Source organism: Podarcis raffonei, chromosome 6 (genome assembly GCF_027172205.1).
Source record: "Podarcis raffonei isolate rPodRaf1 chromosome 6, rPodRaf1.pri, whole genome shotgun sequence".
Taxonomy (NCBI): Eukaryota; Metazoa; Chordata; class Lepidosauria; order Squamata; family Lacertidae; genus Podarcis; species Podarcis raffonei.
The window spans coordinates 66,444,701-66,457,476 of NC_070607.1; the positions used below are offsets into that span (position 1 = coordinate 66,444,701).

General features: G+C 40.6%; 1 protein-coding gene across 50 annotated transcripts in view; it reads left to right on the forward strand.

Moving 5' to 3' along the window:
* Nucleotides 1-607: 607 nt before the first annotated feature.
* IGFN1 (immunoglobulin like and fibronectin type III domain containing 1) overlaps nucleotides 608-12,776 on the forward strand; it is a 44,260-nt gene continuing 32,091 nt past the window's right edge. For 26 of the 50 annotated variants that reach the window (XM_053393604.1, XM_053393615.1, XM_053393611.1 and 23 more), the window contains exon 1: nucleotides 614-879. The gene's annotated coding sequence lies outside the window, so the exon portion shown is untranslated. Of the gene's footprint in view, nucleotides 880-12,776 lie in introns of all 50 variants that reach the window. The other 24 variants (XM_053393632.1, XM_053393636.1, XM_053393648.1 and 21 more) reach the window with 5 other exon arrangements.

Genomic DNA, 12,776 nt, shown 5'->3' on the forward strand with positions numbered 1-12,776 from the left:
TGACTGGCCCAAGGTCACCCAGTGAACTTCATGTCTGAATGGGATATGAACCCTGGTCTCCCAGGTCCTATTCTGACACTCTAACCACTACACCACACTGGTATTGAAGGATCAAGGCAAAGCATAGAATTATACAAATCACAAGAAGCTGCTTTTCTCTTGATTTCAGTGGGTCTACTAACACTGGATTTCAACAATTGGCTTTTAGAAGTCCCCCCTCTAATGTATGTAATAAGAACATTAATTGTTCTAACTAATCTTCTAAGATTAATAACCACAATTAAGGTTTTAAAAATGGGAAAAATGGAAAGTGCTTAGCTATTGGTTCAGATAAAATTGTGAGTGCTCACCACTTCTGAAAATGTGGAAGTCTCGCCGCTGTATACAAACATTGTTGTGCCCCTCATGGAAATATTTAAAGGTTTTACCAGAAGGGGGGAGCTTTGAAGGTTTCAGTTTGAAGAGGAAATCAGATCCGCAGAAAATTAACACTTCAGAATTGATTTATGAAATGCCAAAGAATTAGAGTTAATCTCAAATTTGTGCAGCGCCGTCTCTGGCATGTACTGGAATAGTATAGTGGCTACAAGGCAGATGCCATAAGTTTCCAATAAAAAAAATCATTTGGATTTATTGCAGGCTAACAGCTCTCTGACAAGCTTTCACCTTATGAAAGGGAGAGGGCAAGAGAGAGATTAAGAGAGCGAGAGGGGGAAAGTGAGACAGACTGAGGGAGAGGAGCAGAGGGCTCTCGATGACCTAATTCTAAGTTAGCTGTTCAGTTGCAGGAGTATTGACTACAACATAGACCCTTGTGGGAAGCAGCAAAGAGGAAGCCGTGACAAGGGCAGAGAAGGCAGGGAGTATCCTCACGGACAGGTAAGTCACAAATTCCTGAAGCTCAGGAGCATCTCGTGTTAGATTGTACTTGCATCACAGAGGCGTCCTTTAGCCGATTACTCTTCATTTGACAGCTGGGTAAGCAGCCAGTGTGATACTTCTCGAAGGACTAGAAAGGGGAAATGCATGAGTTCCAAAATAGCCTCTTTAAAGCTACCGAAACCACCACATGGTTATGAAGTGTTATGGGGTAACAGAGGTGTGCAGAGAGGGATGAGGGAGCTCCCTTCTGGCTGATTTCTTGGTATAATTTTTAATGTATTAGAAGCATTTGGGGCAGTTCTATGGGTTCACTTAGGGTTCCCTCCTTCCCCTCTCAGGACTGCTGATTAAAGAGGAGTTTCTCTGAGAAAGTACAAACCAGGACGTGGATTCTTGTATTCTTCTGATATGCAATTGTCCTTATCAAATATTGGCTCTTCATAGCTGAGGCTATAAAACTGGCTGATGCAGCTACTTGAATTAAATTGAAAATAACATTTGGTCAGACATCGTAGCATACCCAACATTAACCCAAAACGCAAGATAAATTTTAGGAGATATTCTCTATTTATATAGAATTCTGAAATATGGGTGGAATTCAACACTCGGCCTACTCAGAGTAGACGCATTGAAATTAATGAACACGAGTAACTTAGGTCTATTAATTCCAACAGGCATACTCTGAGTAACATTTAGTTGACTTCTACCCATTATTTCAAGTGTAGAAGGCTAACAAGTTAAGGACAAGAAGCTGTAAATTGGAGATTTCTCTCCTCCAAAAAAATAAAATAAATGAACCAGACTGCGAACATGGCGATAATCTTGCATGCAATTATGTGCCTTTAAATTCCATTGAACTGAAGCACATAAAAACAGAGTACGCTTACAACTTTCTCAATAGTATTGATAAGACCACCACTACCCTCAGATTCCAGGGAATATGAAAAATATTAGTCTTCAAACCCGAATATTTTCTGCTATATTTACATTTTTTAAAACAATGTGATTATTTGATTAACCCCTTATGTGCCAGACAGCACCACACACGAAACTTTTGGAACACCCGCTGTTAATTTTAGCCGGAGCGAGAAACCATCTGATGAGACGCGCCAGCCATATAAGGCTATATGGAGCTGTAGCGCAGAGCATACTTTCTGCGCCTGTTAATATTCAGGCACAGAAAAGCATTTTGGCACATTCTAGCAAAGGAAGATAGGATGATGCGTCTAGCAGGCCTTCTGACTTCCTGCCTAGGTAGCAGGGCCAAACAGCACTTCTACCTCTGTTGTTTTCTCCGGAACAGGAGTGCTGGGAGACTGGAAGCTGTAGGAGCAGGACGGTCAGGGAAGAAGTGTGAGTGTCAGATTTAAAAGCAAGCAATGCCTCATCTAAATCAGACATCAAGTTGACAAACAGCACTGGACAGTCATTTAAATCAGTTTTAAGTGAGGGAATAGCAAAGATTCTGTACGTCAGGGGGAAGGAAGGGTCTAATTTATAGCTTGGAGGCTGCATGTTGACGCATTCTACATTTGTGAGGTTAGATTTTAATCCTTACCTCCCGCTGACCGGCACACAGGCACACTCATATACCACTTAAGTGTGCAAAGACATCAGAATGACAGCCATTGCTTGCTGGAGGAAAGGTCTCGCCGTGCAAGAGGCATGCTACAGTTTTAGAACTCTTCAGATATGCAGCCCATGTCTGACATAGAAGCTGCAAGTTGGCCACCTGTTTTTTTAGAAGCGCTTCTGAAAGCCTGCGAACAGTCAGTGTCAAATGCATTCAAACTGTTATTTAGAAGACCCAACGTGGACCCTCTAAATATGAAGGCCTAATTTAAAGCTATTACATTTGACAGACGTCCACCTGTGAACTTGTTCTCTTTGTGCAAACAATGTACAGTATGAATGCCAGTTTGTTATTCACAGCTCATTTTGGTCAATGGGTTTGGGGTCAGACCTATGGGGACATTTCATCTCAAAAGCTTATGTTTTAGCGAGTTATATTTTAATTGGTAGCTTCCTTTACCACCAAACTGGAAGTGGTTGGGGTGGGGAAGCCTACCAAGTATTCTCACTTCAGTCAAAATGTGGCCACAAATTAGGCCAGGGCTTTCTGTTGCTGCCAGGAGTCGATTAACATGTACATTTCGGCAGTGGTAAAACCTGTGCAACAGGGCTGCACCATACGGTTTTCTTAACCAAATGATTCCCATAAGAAAACTGAAAACATGCCCTGTCAGAAGAAAAGCTAGCTGTCCTCATATAAACAGCTCCCCGTATAAAAAATAAAGGGAGCATGGGAACATAGGAAGCTGTCTAACACTGAGTCAGACCGTTGGTCTATTTGGCTCAGAGCTGTTTACACTGAGTGGCTGTGATTCTCCTGGGTTTCAGGCAGGGGCCCTTCCCAGGCTTTCCTTGAGAAATCCAGCACTGAACCTGGGACCTTCTTCATGCAAAGCAGAAGCTCTACCTCTGAGCTACGTCCTTCTCGCCAACTCCAGAACTAAAAGCACTGTAGCATCGTGTTAATTTATTGCTTATATTAATAAACTAAAAACTTTTGATCCGTTATATGTTACACCTATGTAGGTGTAAGGAATCAGATGTAATTGCTCAATTAAAAACTAGTATACAGTGGTACCTCGGGTTACATACGCTTCAGGTTACAGATGCTTCAGGTTAAGAACTTTGCTTCAGGATGAGAACAGAAATCGTGCTCCGGTGGCGCGGCAGCAGCGGGAGGCCCCATTAGCTAAAGTGGTGCTTCGGGTTAAGAACAGTTTCAGGTTAAGAACGGACCTCCGGAATGAATTAAGTACTTAACCTGAGGTACCACTGTAATTAATTGACTATGGCTATAGCCCTATGCATGCATGCTTGGGAATAGGGCATGCTGAAGAAAATGGGGCTCGCTTTCAAGTAAGTGTGCATTGGAATGTGTTACAGGATGTCTGTAATCATATGGTGGCCATGTTGTTGTTGTTGTTTAGTCATTTAGTTGTGTCCGACTCTTTGTGACCCCATGGACCAGAGCACGCCAGGCACTCCTGTCTTCCACTGCCTCCCGCAGTTTGTTCAGACTCATGTTTGTAGCTTCGAAGACACTATCCAACCATCTCGTCCTCTGTCATCCCCTTCTCCTTGTGCCCTCCATCTTTCCCAACATCAGGGTCTTTTCCAGGGAGTCTTCTCTTCTCATGAGGTGGCCAAAGTATTGGAGCCTCAGCTTCACGATCTGTCCTTCCAGTGAGCACTCAGGGCTGATTTCCTTCAGAATGGAGAGGTTTGATCTTCTTGCAGTCCATGGGACTCTCAAGAGTCTCCTCCAGCACCATAATTCAAAAGCATCAATTCTTCGGCGATCAGCCTTCTTTATGGTCCAGCTCTCACTTCCATACATCACTACTGGGAAAACCATAGCTTTAACTATACGGACCTTTGTTGGCAAGGTGATGTCTCTACTTTTTAAGATGCTGTCTAGGTTGGTCATTGCTTTCCTCCCAAGAAGCAGGCGTCTCTTAATTTCGTGGCTGCTGTCACCATCTGCAGTGATCATGGAGCCCAAGAAAGTAAAATCTCTCACTGCCTCCCCTTCTATTTGCCAGGAGGTGATGGGACCAGTGGCCATGAGCTTCGTTTTTTGATGTTGAGCCTCAGACCATATTTTGCGCTCTCCTGTTTCACCCTCAGTAAAAGGTTCTTTAATTCCTCCTCACTTTCTGCCATCAAGGTTGTGTCATCTGCATATCTGAGGTTGTTGATATTTCTTCCAGCAATCTTAATTCCGGCTAGGGATTCATCCAGCCCAGCCTTTCGCATGATGAATTCTGCATATAAGTTAAGTGTGACTCAAAGGGCAGGATGTAACAATCCTTCTTGGATAATCACTACTCATGCTACTTGTAAAAGACAAATGTGCATTTTTCAGTGACATCTCTTAAAGTACATGAACTGGTATGATGCTGGTAGGCTATCACATAAATCTGTTTCATAGGAAGATATGCAACCTACAGATCTATTTTAGGTGTTTTCTGTCTCAGAGGTGGGGAATAATAATTAATCTATAGACCTTCAGTTATTGTTTTGTTGCAACTCTGACCACTGATCATCCTCACAGGAATTGATGGGAATCCAGCAACTTTTGGAGGTCCACAAGTTCTGCACCCTTGGTCTATCTGAAATCCACACAGTGCCATGCACAGAAAACCAGGAATCTTAAGGAACAATGCATGAGGCAACACTTCTGTGTTTTAAAAGTAACTTGAGTAATAGTCATCAAACCGTACAGCCAAAGACCTTCACTAAAATTGAAGCATTTATATTTCTCAATCCCTTAGGGTTGATTCTTAGCAAAACTCACAGTTCAGAAACTTTTGCAGCAAAGGTAGTTACATCCAAACCAATGGCACATGCAATCAGAATTTTGAGTTCATCCACAAAGTCAACTCTGAGGGTCTTGCTGTCCCCCAGACGTAACTGCATCTGTTCACACCACTAACGATTGCAAGTCATAGTGAGTTGCCACTCCCACCCCCTAAAGAGAAACAGAGCGTGGCCATGGGAATCAATTTTAAGTGGAAATATACTCTCAGGAAAATGCCCATCTGCCCCTAAAAATGTCTAATATAAATCCTGTGCTCATTCAAATGATGTGTGTATTGCTGCAGTAAAAATGTAATGTATAGAATTCGCCGGAAGACTTTGTAAAGCTGGTTATGGTTTCAAAACCCTTTTAAGTCCCATTGATGGCCTCGTGAATGTTTTTAACGATCCTTTTTCCGTTCTGAATAGTTTATGCTGAAATGTTCCAAGCTGTCATTTCCCACTAGAGCTCCATCAGGCCTGGAATTTGGTCATATCTGACACTTTTGCCAAAGCACATGCCTATGAGCCAGTTGACTGAAAAAAAATTAGACTTTGACCCTGACTTTATATTCTTCAGACTAAGAGGGGACAAAGACCCTTTGAGATGTATCATCATCATTAATATAATATAATATAATATAATATAATAATATAATATAATATTAGTATAATATAATAAAATAATATAATCAGTTTCTAAACAACCATCACTAGACAATTTACATGTAAGATAATTAAAAAACATTAAAAATACAAAAACAGCAATTACCTTTTTTAAAAAAAGACTAAAACCCTAATGCAGTAGACACTTAATGTAAATACATATTTATCCAGCTAGGAAAGCCTATTGGAACAAAAATTACTCCAGATGTTTCCATAAGTTGCAGATAGTTGTTGCCTGTTGCATCTTGGCAGGAATGCTATTCCACAGAACAGGGGAAGCCACACTAAAAGCCCTGCTCTGTGTTACAGTGGAGAGGGCTTCTGAGGCCTTTGGAACATGTAGGGGAAACTGTTCTACAAACCGCAGCAATTTAGTAGGTGTATAAGAAATATCAGTAGCCTGAGTGAATGCGTTGCTTCAGGCCAGCGGTACTTGAACAACCTGGGAAGATTCCTACCCATTTCTTGCCACAGAGATGTTTTGAGCACACAACGAAGGACTGTGTTTATTACTCTCAAAGTCTGTGAGTCAGAGAAAATGGAGGATGCGGAGAAGCTTACCTCCTCACCAAGAGCGCAGTTAAATTTAATCCTGAGATGATGGAGGATGAGAGGACCGCTCTTTGCGGCAGTTGTTTCCCCCGATCCTTTTACACTGACTCTGGCAGAGTGCGTTTGGTCACATGAAAGAAACGCGCTGAAATTCATGACCGCTGCTAAATGTGTACAACACCATCCAGATATTCCATTGCTTTTCGGGTTTCAGTGGCGCACGAGTTAATGGCACTTGGTTGGGAGGAGCAAGACAGACAAGCAGTGAAATGGAAGAAGGTCAGTCTCTCAGAGAGTTTGGCTTCCTCACAGACGGTTTTAATTTATCAGACCATTTATAGGAGATGCTGGTTCCATTTTGTGTCTCAGGGCTGAAATGGGATGGACCTGTTTTCTGGTGCCTAATGTGAATCACTGTGAAAAGAAAAGAAAAATTTAAGCGTTCCCGACTGGTTGCAACTTTCATGACAGTAACGCTACCAAAGCCATGGGCAACAATATCCCCCTCCCAACTTCATGAAAATGGGCAGGCCTAAGCCTTGCTGCCCAATGATAGTATTGTTAGAGTGGGAAGGGTTTTGTTGTTGTTTTTTTGAAAAATTGGTTTTATTGCAACTTTTTATTATTGTATTTTCTGTATGGCTCAATTTTACGTACACCACTCAGCTAAGGATCAAATGGCACATAAATGTCCTTAAAAACAAACAAACAAAGCAAACAAATAACTCTAGGAGTGATGTACCCCATCGTTGTCAGTGGCTGAGTGTGTGTGGCTTCTGCAGAGGCAAAAATACAGGAAAAGTAAGCAAGAATAATAATAAAAAACCCCGTAGTTACACTTTGGGAATGGGAAATTTAAAAAGACATGCGTGACATGTTATGGCATAATGAACTAAGTGCAGCAATGCTGCTTGCTGGGGATAATAATAATTGTTTTCCAGGAACTTCTGTCAAGGGTTTCACGACTGTTTAACAGTGTTTAATGTCACATGTGTGACTTAAATCAGGGAAACCATGACAGAATTAACCCATCCTCCTCTAGCGCCACTACTCTGATAAAAATCGGAGCCCTCTGCCCTCTCCTCCATAGCTGCTTAAAGTAAAAATGAAATCACTGGGAGAAGTGTGGTCAGATTTCCTGCATCAGACATAACTTGGCTCTTGCTTAGGAGTACACAAGTTCTGCTGCTTGTGTAAACCAGTCGTGGTTTCAATAGGATATTTGTATGTCACTGAGCCAGTATATCTGACCAAACTGCGGGAGGTAGTGGAGGACAGAGGTGCCTGGCGTGCTCTGGTCCATGGGGTCACGAAGAGTCGGACACGACTAAACGACTAAACAACAACAAACAACAACAAGAGCCAGTATAATATTCTGCTTGTAAAGAAAGATCCAAACAACATTGTCGTTAGGCTGCCTATGTTCCTACGGCCAAGGGAATTGCCAGAAGAGTATATTTCATTGTTTTCCCCCCAAAGGGTTATCTGATTTATTAAATTTATATTTATTTGTTGAATACAGTATATACAAAATGGCCATAGGATTAGCATCTGGAACACAATACTCAAGAATTTATGGTAGAGCATTAGTAAGGATGTCTAGTCTAGCTTTTCACATGGACCAGCTGAGCTCCATTAATCCAGGTGGACTGACTATTGATTTAAACAGTCTGGTCCTGAAAGATCAGAAAACTGAGAGATTTCCCCTTTGACAACTATTCCAATAGGCTTCTTGTTAATTCCTGTTCTCCGTACCCCCTACCTCTTTTTATAAACAAGGGGATGTAACCGAACTCTGGTCTTCTACAAATGTTTATGCCACAATAAATTTGTTAGTATTTAAGGCACCATAAGAATCTTCATTGTTTTTGGACCTAGAGGAAGGCTGACTGGCTGATGCATAGAAAAAGAATATTATATCTGGATTTTAGCACCATGTGCGCACACCCCAAACACACATTTTGTTGTTTAACATATTAAAGCTATTTGGTAGTCGAAATTGGAAGGTATGGTGAGCTCATAGTCCCAGACAATTATTCCGTCTCTGCATTCTCAAATATGTATACAAATCAGGCAAATGTAAGAACAAAAAGTATGAGGCTGAGATGATATGATGTGATGATAGTAATTAGCTTTCTTGATATCAGGCGTTGTGTCTATTAGGCTTTTATTTGAGTCAGGAACCAAAGATTACCTGTTTTGATAACCCTGCTCTGTTTGTTTTTATGTGATTTTAGACCGAGTCTTGCCGCTGCACATTTCTCCTAATATACCTATTTTTGCATACAATTTTGCCTGATACTGTACAGCATTTTTGCAAAGCAAATTCCCATAATAGAAAGCATTTTTGCATGCTTTTTCTAAACTGATTTCTACTATTTTTATTCACACTTTCCCCTAATATACACCCCCCCCATTATTTGATTGAAGAACAGTATCACAAAATTTGGAGAAGTGCAAATTTCAAAGAATAGCCTCATTTTGGTTTGCATATTGTTTCGGGAAGTGCGAGTTAGGTCAGCTCACACTTAAGAAAAAAGCAAACCGAACCGAATGTAGTTATGTGGTCCTTCACTAGACCATTCAGCATCGATTCGTGGATTCAGGTCACCACAGATAATCATTAAACCAAAGGGAGCAGAAAAGCTAGACCCAGGATTCTTCTGATAACAATGAAAACTCAGATCTGTGTTGCATGTGAGCCTGGATTACTAATGCTCATCACTTCATAGTTCTTAGTGACAGTTGTGAGGCACAATATTTTCTAATACTATTATGGCTATGGATCTGTGTGAGGATCAGCTCAAATCTGCATGCAGAGCTCACATTCATGCAAGCAGATCATGGAAATGACAAGTTTTAAGGCATGGGTAGGCAAACTAAGGCCCAGGGGCCGGATGCGGCCCAATCACCTTCTCAATCCGGCCCGTGGACAGACTGGGAATCAGCATGTTTTTATATGAGCAGAATGTGCCTTTTATTTAAAATGCATCTCTGGGTTATTTGTGGGGCCTGCCTGGTGTTTTTACATGTGTAAAATGTGTGCTTTTATTTAAAATGCATCTCTGGGTTATTTGTGGGGCATTTGTGGCCCCCCCAAAAGTCTGAGGGACAGTGGACCAGCCCCCTGCTGAAAAAGTTTGCTGACCCCTGTTTTAAGGGTTGCCGAATAGTAAATCCTCTCTCGGTGAAGGATAAAGAGCAAGTCTAGAGTGAGAGACTAGGTTGATGCCTGCTGTTTCTTTTCTCGTTGTGGGACTTTTGTGGATGAGAGTTTGTTTAGACGCTGGGTGAGAACCCAGGGGCTGAGAGGGAGGGTTTGTCAGAAGGAAAATGAATTGATATTGATTTATATATATTAGTAACTTTGCATTAATGTAACATTTCGTATGTGACTATTTTATAACACATGTTATAAAATACAAAGTATCCAAACACTGTTATTAAGAACAAATCATACATGAGCTAGTTATAGTCAGCTTTTACTATAGTAATAAAGATTTGCTCTTTCAAACCATGCCTCATATTTGGCCAAGCTATCCAGGCTGTGAGAAAGTTATAGATATTCGTGTTCATATGGCGACAGCAAAATATCAGTGTTTAGGAGGTATTGGAATCCCAGAGCTGTATTTCCTATATGGCAAATGGAAACTGGGTGTGAGAGAGAAAGAGAACCTTTAACAAGCAAAAGGGGATTTGTGATTTGAATTAAAGTATCTTTTTGCGCCTAAGTGGTGGGCTTGGGCAGGTGAGGGTACAACAAAGTCCTCTTGTGAACCAGGATTTGTTTGAGTAGAAGGAAACAAAGAATAGGAAGAAATTGACGGTTCTCCAAATGGAGGGATGTAGAAAGCAGAACCCCCCAAAGATTGGTGTTGGGAATTGTGCTTTTTTAACTTGAAAAGTTAAACTTGAAAAGTAATGCTCTAGAGTTAAGAGTGAGCAGTGAGGTGACCAATTTTGCTGATTATACTAACGAAAAGAGATTGCGAAGAGCTCTAAAAGGACCTATCCAAACTGAGTGAATGGGTGGTAAAATGCCAAATGCAATTTAGTGTAAACAAGTGCAAAGTGATGCATAGTGGGGAGGGGGGTGGAATCTTAATTTCACCTATACAAAAATAATCTCTGCTCCTCATCCATTAGCAGAGGTGTCCATTGTATGAAAAGTCCTTCCACAAATAGAATTTAACCCAAATGGCTCACTTAAAAGCAGTAGATTCTAGATAAAATTTAATAATAATGATAATGATAATAATAATAATAATAATAATAATAATAATAATTAAAAAAAACTATTCACAACTACACACCCCCCTGAAAAGCAAAATGATGGTGAGTTTCATAATGCAGGGGGAGGGGGAGTTTTTACCTACTATTTGTTACTAATTCACAAATTATTTCCACTCTCTAATGAGTAATTCCCATTTCCTTAAAAAATTACTGGTTGTTATTTCCTGTTGGCACACACACACCAAATGATTTAGCTTTGTAATTTTATTCACATTTTTTATTTTTATTTTGCAACAACCTCGAGCGTTTATGTATTTGGTGAATTTTCCATGTTGTTACCAAGACCATGAAGGTTGTGAAAGGCACCCCACTCCTCTACTGTTAGCTCCTACAACCTCTGAGATTGGAGGGTCCATTTAACTCTCTGGACAATACCTTGTGACAGACTTGTTGAAATAGTCATCATCAAGTCCAGGATTCTATCTTTCAGTAAGTCATTCTACCAGCTAATAGAGAGATAAGGACAGATAAGGACAGATAAGGACAAGGAATAGGACATAGCAGGAATATCATCTGCTCTGTTTGGCCAATTGGTTCGTGTTATCTTGGCAGGTGTTGGCACTGACCAGTTTAGATGGGACTATAGAAGTATACAGGCAGCTATCTTTGTTTATCATATTATTCAATAGGCATAGTCATATGGGTCTAAAATGCATGTGTAACCCTGTGAACATATTCCTGGGTGTTAGACAAAATGGAAATCATAGAAAGTACTTCAGGAATGGGGAGATAGTGGCACTCCAGTGTGGTGTAGTGGTTAAGAGCGGTAGTCTCGTAATCTGGGGATCCGGGTTCGCATCTCCGCTCCTCCACATGCAGCTGCTGGGTGACCTTGGGCCAGTCACACTTCTTTGAAGTCTCTCAGCCCCACTCACCTCACAGAGTGTTTGTTGTGGGGGAGGAAGGGAAAGGAGAATGTTAGTCACTTTGAGACTCCTTAAAGGGTGTGAAAGGCTGGATATCAAATCCAAACTCTTCTTCTTCTTCACGTCTGCAGGAGACATAGGTTCCCCATCCCTGACTTAGGGCCTATTCACACATACATTTAAAGCAGTATCATAGCTTCCCCAAAGAATCCTGGGAACTCTAATTTGTTAAGCATCCTCAGAGTTGTTAGGAGAGCTCTATTCCCCTTACAGAGCAATAATTTCCAGAGTGGTTTCACAGTCAATCCCTCTTCCCAGTGAACTCGGGGAACCCTAGCTCTGCAGGGGGAATGTGGTCTCCTAACAACTCTCAAAATACCCTTATAATAAGCTTTACTTTAGAAGATTCTTTGGGGAAGCCATGAGTGTTTGTAGCACAAATGGGGCAATGGTTCTTCTGACTAAAAACAAAACTGGGCTTCATTTCAAGTTGCTGATTATTATTATTTTTAAAAAATCATTTTATTAATTTATTTATTTGTTACAAAGAAATAATAAAATAAAATAAAAGAATACATAACACTGCAGACAAACTTATATACATATTTTCCACAATAAAAGCCAGAAAAGAAAGAAAGAAAGAAGAAAGATAAGAGAGAAAAAGGGAAGAGAGAGGAATATAAAAGGGGGAAAGAAGAAGAAGAAGAAGAAGAAGAAGAAGAAGAAGAAGAAGAAGAATGTCCCAGAATTTTTAAATCTCTGGGCATGTCCACCACATATGATATAGGGTACCAATCATTCTATTACATCTCCAGCACTTATTGCTACTTGATTTATTCATTTTTGCCAATCCGTCTGGTGCCCAGTACCACCTGTGATGCATCTTCATATAGGTCTCTCTTAATGAGTAGCAGGCCATGAAATTTATATTTTTTGTCCAATTCCCACCCCCCAATCTTTATATTCAATTGTATAGCCTAAATCTCGTTCCCACTTTTGCATATTCTTTTCTTTGTTTTCTTGATCTAGATGAATGTTCTCTAATAATGTACATATTTTGGCGAGTATTTTTTGGTTATTCTGTAAAACCTCTTTTTCTAATTTTGATATTTTATTCCCAAATCCTCTGGTCTTTATATCTTTCTC